Here is a 5,610-nt window from a genome sequence, read left to right as displayed (position 1 = left end):
AGGAATCGCCATCCAGGATTTCTGAACGTCTTGGCAACCTAATAACCTCGATGAGTTCAGGTTGGGCCATGGGGGGGGCTCCAAGACAGGCACGTCTGATACCCTTTCTGCATATTCGGGTGATGCCCCGGTACTTTGCTGGGGTAAAACTCACCCCGGGGAGGGAAACATGTGACAGACGGGTCCAGGGCTCACAGCTGCCTTTGCATAACAACATAAGAAAAACCCAACCTTTCTCTTGCAGACACCCCCTTCCTCTCTACAACACTTTATGTCTCATGTGCTCCAGGGGCCTTGCTAGATGAGTGCAATCTATTTATACTGCACTTTCCATCCCGAGTGCGAGGAGGTGGATAAGAAGAACTCGCTGCCCGCGGGCCGCGTGGAAATCAAGGCAGGCTCTTCTTGTCCGCGCCGTCTAGCAGCAATGAGTTCCACAGGCTAACATCATAATTACAACCAACTCTGTGCACCGGCTGACCAGGAGCACTGGAAACCAGCCGAACCCTGTGGAAATACGGCTTTGGAGCTATATTTTGCAGCTGGCCCAGTTCAATAGTGCAGACCCACCTTGGGTCTTGAATCCAAAGGTGCCGAATGCTGCTGTCAGGACTCTTCAGAGCAGCAATAAGCTGTTTTGTATGACATCTGGGTGTGTGTATATATACAAATACACACACACGTAGACGCGTGTGTATATATAAATAAATGTATATAAATCACCCCCCTGCATCAACACAGCTCTGCTGGCAAAAGCTGCAACGTGGAGACGAAAATGGTCCTTTAACTAGCATAGCTTATTCCGCCGGGGAAACGGGTTTACGCTATAACAGCAAAAGAAATCCTTCGCTGATAATAAACTGCAGCTCAACCACGTACGTGGGGGCGGGGGCTGCGTTTCTGGTACAGCTCCGCCAGCAGCCCCTTTTTGGTACAGAAGTGGGTGAGTGCTGAGGGGTGGCGAGGGTGTGATACAATACATGAGACATATTTATAATCTTCTTTTTTTTAGCGTGCCAGCTCTCTCCACCTGCTCCTCGCCATGGCCATTGTTTGCAAAAGGGGTCACGGTCTGATTTCCTAAGGGGGTCACGGAAGAGCCGGGCATGGAGGAGAGGGTTTGTAAGAGGCGGGCGGTGGCACTGTACAGCAACACCCAAAAAAAGCGGTTGTTGTTCTGCACGTTAAGGGCAACGCAGGAAGACGTGCAGATATTTGTGAGACGCTGATGGACAGGCAGACAATGGCGACAGGCGGAATAGCAATGAGACTCGGGCACAGAACTAGGGCATTTGCAAAGATCAAATTGATATCGACTGCCTGAGCTGCATGGAGCCCAAGTTAGCATTTGTCCGCCCTCCCCACGGTATGATTACGCTGCATCATTTCTGTTATCAAAACACAGCAGCCCCGTTCACGCGCTGGCACCCCGCTACGTTAGGTGCTGTACAAGCACAGGACACAGAGATCAAGATTGCGGACCGATGATCTAAGTATAGATCGCAGCAGATGGGCGCAGAACGAGCGGGGAGCGCAAGAAAGGAGGCAATTTCGGGCCTCCGTCTCAGCACCCCAGCCTGCTTCTCTCAGGTACTTATCAGACCAAATTATTATAGTTATCTGAGCACCGCACGGTCTTGAATGCATTTGTCCTCGCAATCTCCCCTGCACGAGGAGGCAATGCTATAGCCCCTTTTTTACTGATGGTGGGGACGGGGACACGGTCCAAGGTCACACGCAGCCTCCGACAGAGCTGGGAGCCCAGACGTGGTCGTCCGAGTCCCAGGCGAGTGCGGTGACCACTGAGCCAGCTTCCCGCGCCGAGCCACAGAGAAAGGGAAAACTCACAGGCCTCCTACGAACATCAAGAAAGAGAAGTCGTTGCTATGAAGTTCGACTTAGGTTTTATAAAGTGTTAATTGATGCTTTAATAAATGGCTGACTGAATATGAAGAGTCCCAGCAAGTCAATAGGTTGCCTATTACTGCTGTGCGTGACCCTTGATCAATCCCTTCCCCGGACCGGCTTGCTTGCATGCAGACCGGCCTCTGGCTTCTTTACGATTCACTCCACCCAGATAGAGCGCGTGCGCCAGCTGCGGATGCTTCCTCGGCCTGACGAAGGGTGTTTGTGCCCGAAAGCTTGCCAAGAAGAATTTTTTTCCAACTATCGGAGTTGCTGTAATAAAAGATACCAGATTTACCCAAAGAAATTCCCCTGTAATGCTACGCTTACAAACGTCTCGAACACACAGTTGTTATGTCATCGCAGGCTTATCGCACCCATTCGATCTCTCTTTCTAAGCTGTGCATTAACAGAAAGCATGACCAAAAATGTATAACTAAGTACTGTACGTGGAGAGCAGGCCCCTGGCTTTTCCCTGGGAGATGCTGCTTCTTTCTCCTATCTCCGAACGGGAAGGGCATCCTGCTATGTCTGTGTTCATTCCTCTCGCCTGCCTTGCCTTTCTCTAGCCGAGGAGCCGGCATCCCAGCTAGAATAGGCCTCCCTTGGCCAAACAAAGACGGAAGAATTCGGATTAGCCATAAATCTCACTTTTTGGCTTTGTTTTTTTTCACCACCGGGACAAACGACCAAGGGACGTGGTGGGCTCATGGCTTGAAGTCATCAAATCAAGGCAGGATGTCTTTCAGAAACATATGCTTGAATCAAACACACAAGCTGCTGGTCTCGGTGCATCCTTCTGGAGGTCAGGTGATTTAATGGTCTCTTCTGGCACGAACATCCCAACAAACCTCCTTGGCCCTTGTTTTCAAGCCCGGGGGGTTGCGGGTCTAAACCCTTCTGCCCTGTTGCAAATAATGAAATCAAAACACTCAAGAAACCGAATAGGAAGGAAACCACTTTAACTAAAAGTATTGGCGACGTCTACTTATAAGGCAAGGGCGAAAATTCCCACATCTGATCGCGTTCCCGACGCCTCCTCTTATTGCTGCGTTGTCTGTAATCCATCACGGCAGCCTGCCATGCATCTGAGACCAACGGGGGATTCGACAGCTGGGCCGGAGGGCCAGGCCGGGCTTGGCTGCCACACGGCTGTCGCTTCCCTGTTCCTGATCACATCATTTTCTCTTTGCAGGGCAGTTAAGTTTTATAGTAAAAAAAAATTTCAAAAAATCTTTCCCTGCGCTTACTGTAGGATATGCCAAAGTGGATGAGTCGAACAGCTGCCCTGGTTCGGCGCCGTGTCTCTAACGGGAGCCTGCGATGTGTCAGAGGAAGTGAAGGAATCCATCGAGCAAGCACTTATGGAGCAGCCCACACACAGGGAAAGTTTCATCCAACCCTCCCCTTAGTTAGTGGTTGAGTTAGAGGCTCTGAAGCAAAAGGTTGCAATATCCACTTTATTTCCTTTCATCCAGCCAGCATCGTTGTTTTTAATCCAGCGTCCATGGCATCCTGTGGCATTGAGTCCCACACGTGAACCACGAGGCACTTCCCGAGTGCTGGCCTCGACGAGCGGATGTGGGAGGCATACGGGTTGCTCACGTGGATTGACTAGCATGCTTTGGGGGCCTCTCATGAGCCCTGGGCGTCTTACTCCGGGACTGACGGCTGCTCATACGTGCTCGGTCGAGTACCCGGTGTATCGCTGGAGAGAGGTGCTTCGAGGGCAGATTTGCACGCTGCCGTACCTGACTGCCGGGCTGCCGAAGTTCTTGCTTTGGGGAATAAAGCCCTGAATGCATTCTTTAATTGTGAAAAAGTATTAGCCACATGTCGTGTGCAATTAGTTAAAGTTTATCTGGAAACCACGTGAAGCGCTCTGTAAAGACGAGCACAAAGACACCAAGCCCTCGGCCGCTTGGACCCTTGGCGAACCTCTGCTATTCTCCCCAGTACCAAACGGCTGGGTGATCCTGGCTGCATCGGTGGTCAGCGATGCCTCACGGGTTAATAACTAATTAATTGTCTTGCTTAATCAACTTTATATCCTCCCTTGCTTGCTCCAAGGGCCTTATGGCTAAGGGCAAGCAAAACTACCCCAAGCCTGCGGGCTTGGGCTTGCAAGTAGGATGCCCGCCAAAGGTTTTGGAAACATCTGAAGCCCCGGGTGTGGGTGGAGGATGTTTGCCGGTAGCAAGCCACTTAATGGTCCTGGACTCTTGAATCTGGAATTAGTTAGGGCTCATTTGGCCTCGGATACAAATTAAATTAAAAAAGCCACAACAACCCCATTGCAGATCTGTTGCATGTTGGGTAGGGCCCTTGTTGATTAGGGCAATCCCCATCTCGGGTGGGTTGTAGACCAAGTCTGGAAGAACAAGGTGGGCCAAGGGGGAAGAGCTGACCGAGGAAGTATGGGAGCTTCGACATGAGCCGTGCTGGGCATTTCTGAGCTGGGCGATGGCGTTTCGCGACACCTTGCCTCGGGCCGCTCTTCTCCGTAGCTCTAGGTGCAATAGCCTGAACCTCTTGGCAGCGGGATGGGGTCTTCGGAGGAAAAGTCCTCCCGGCCCGGCCAGAGATGAATTGAAATATGGCTCCCGGGGTCTGCCCCCAACCCTGTCAACACCGCTGCTCTGCCGAGTCCAGGGGCAAGCCGAAAAATAAGATTTGCCCGCTCTTTCCTTGCAATTAGGCAGAACGGAGGCCGTTAGAGAGCAACTTGCAGGATCCCTCTAAGCTACCGGCTTGTGTTTGGAGGAGGGGTGCACGGTCGGACCCGTTTCTGTGGTCCCGGGCTCGGCAGGGAGAAGGTATAGCTTGGCCTCAGCCTCCGTGCACCTGCCAGCGGGAGAACAAGCGGATCTATTTATTTTCCCGTCTCGTGTTGCTCAGAAGCAGCGACGGGAGGATCTGGCTTGACCCAGAGGCCTGTTTATCCCACGGACAGCTGCCGTTTTGTCCAACAACATCCCTCGGCCCCGACCTGAAGCAACCGACTTCAAGGACAAGAGGTCAGTTCGGGCTTCTCTGCATTTCTGCCCAGGAACCGGGATGGAACGAGAGGGGCAGGGCGCTCCGCTAGCCCGCGCTGCCGGCCACCTTCGGACAGGCTTGTTTTTGCACCTCCTTCGAGCAAGGAACAGCTGAAGGCGTTCGCGGCTGTGACGGGCAGTTTCTCCGCGGAATAAAACAGGGCCGGGCCTCGCTGTTGTATTCAATTGAGTTGTAAAAGTTTCCGGAGCGGAGCAGTAATCATGGTAATGGGGCTCACGACTGCTCTAAAAATAGATAAAATGGAGGTAATTGAAGTGTGCCGGCGCACAGCAAGTAATGCACCTGGATAATCTCAGGTCTATTCGTGTAACAGCCAACGTGGCACGCGACATTTCACGGGCTGGGCGCTGTTTTGTTCCTGAAGGTGAGGCACACAAGGGTTGCGCTGGAAGTCCCCGAACACGAGTCCGGCTGCACGTCACGGCTCTTGGCAGTGACCAACATCCAAATGGTCATCCGGTCTACTCTCTGGGGTTGGGCTAGCCTTAAAATGCAAGCTCTAGGACTTGCATCACTTACCCTGGGCAGCTGTTCAACAGCTGCAAGGCTCCCATTCAGGCCGAGTTTTCCCTTTTCCTCCTCTTGCTCCCCTCGCTCGTCTTGTACCTCGTTGGGCAAGCGGCGCTCAGCCAGCACGGGCAGCCC

This window comes from Alligator sinensis, unplaced genomic scaffold (assembly GCF_000455745.1).
Source record: "Alligator sinensis unplaced genomic scaffold, ASM45574v1 scaffold61_1, whole genome shotgun sequence".
Classification (NCBI taxonomy): Eukaryota; Metazoa; Chordata; order Crocodylia; family Alligatoridae; genus Alligator; species Alligator sinensis.
The sequence above is the reverse complement of the archived record's forward strand: the minus strand, read 5'-3'. Positions refer to the sequence as shown.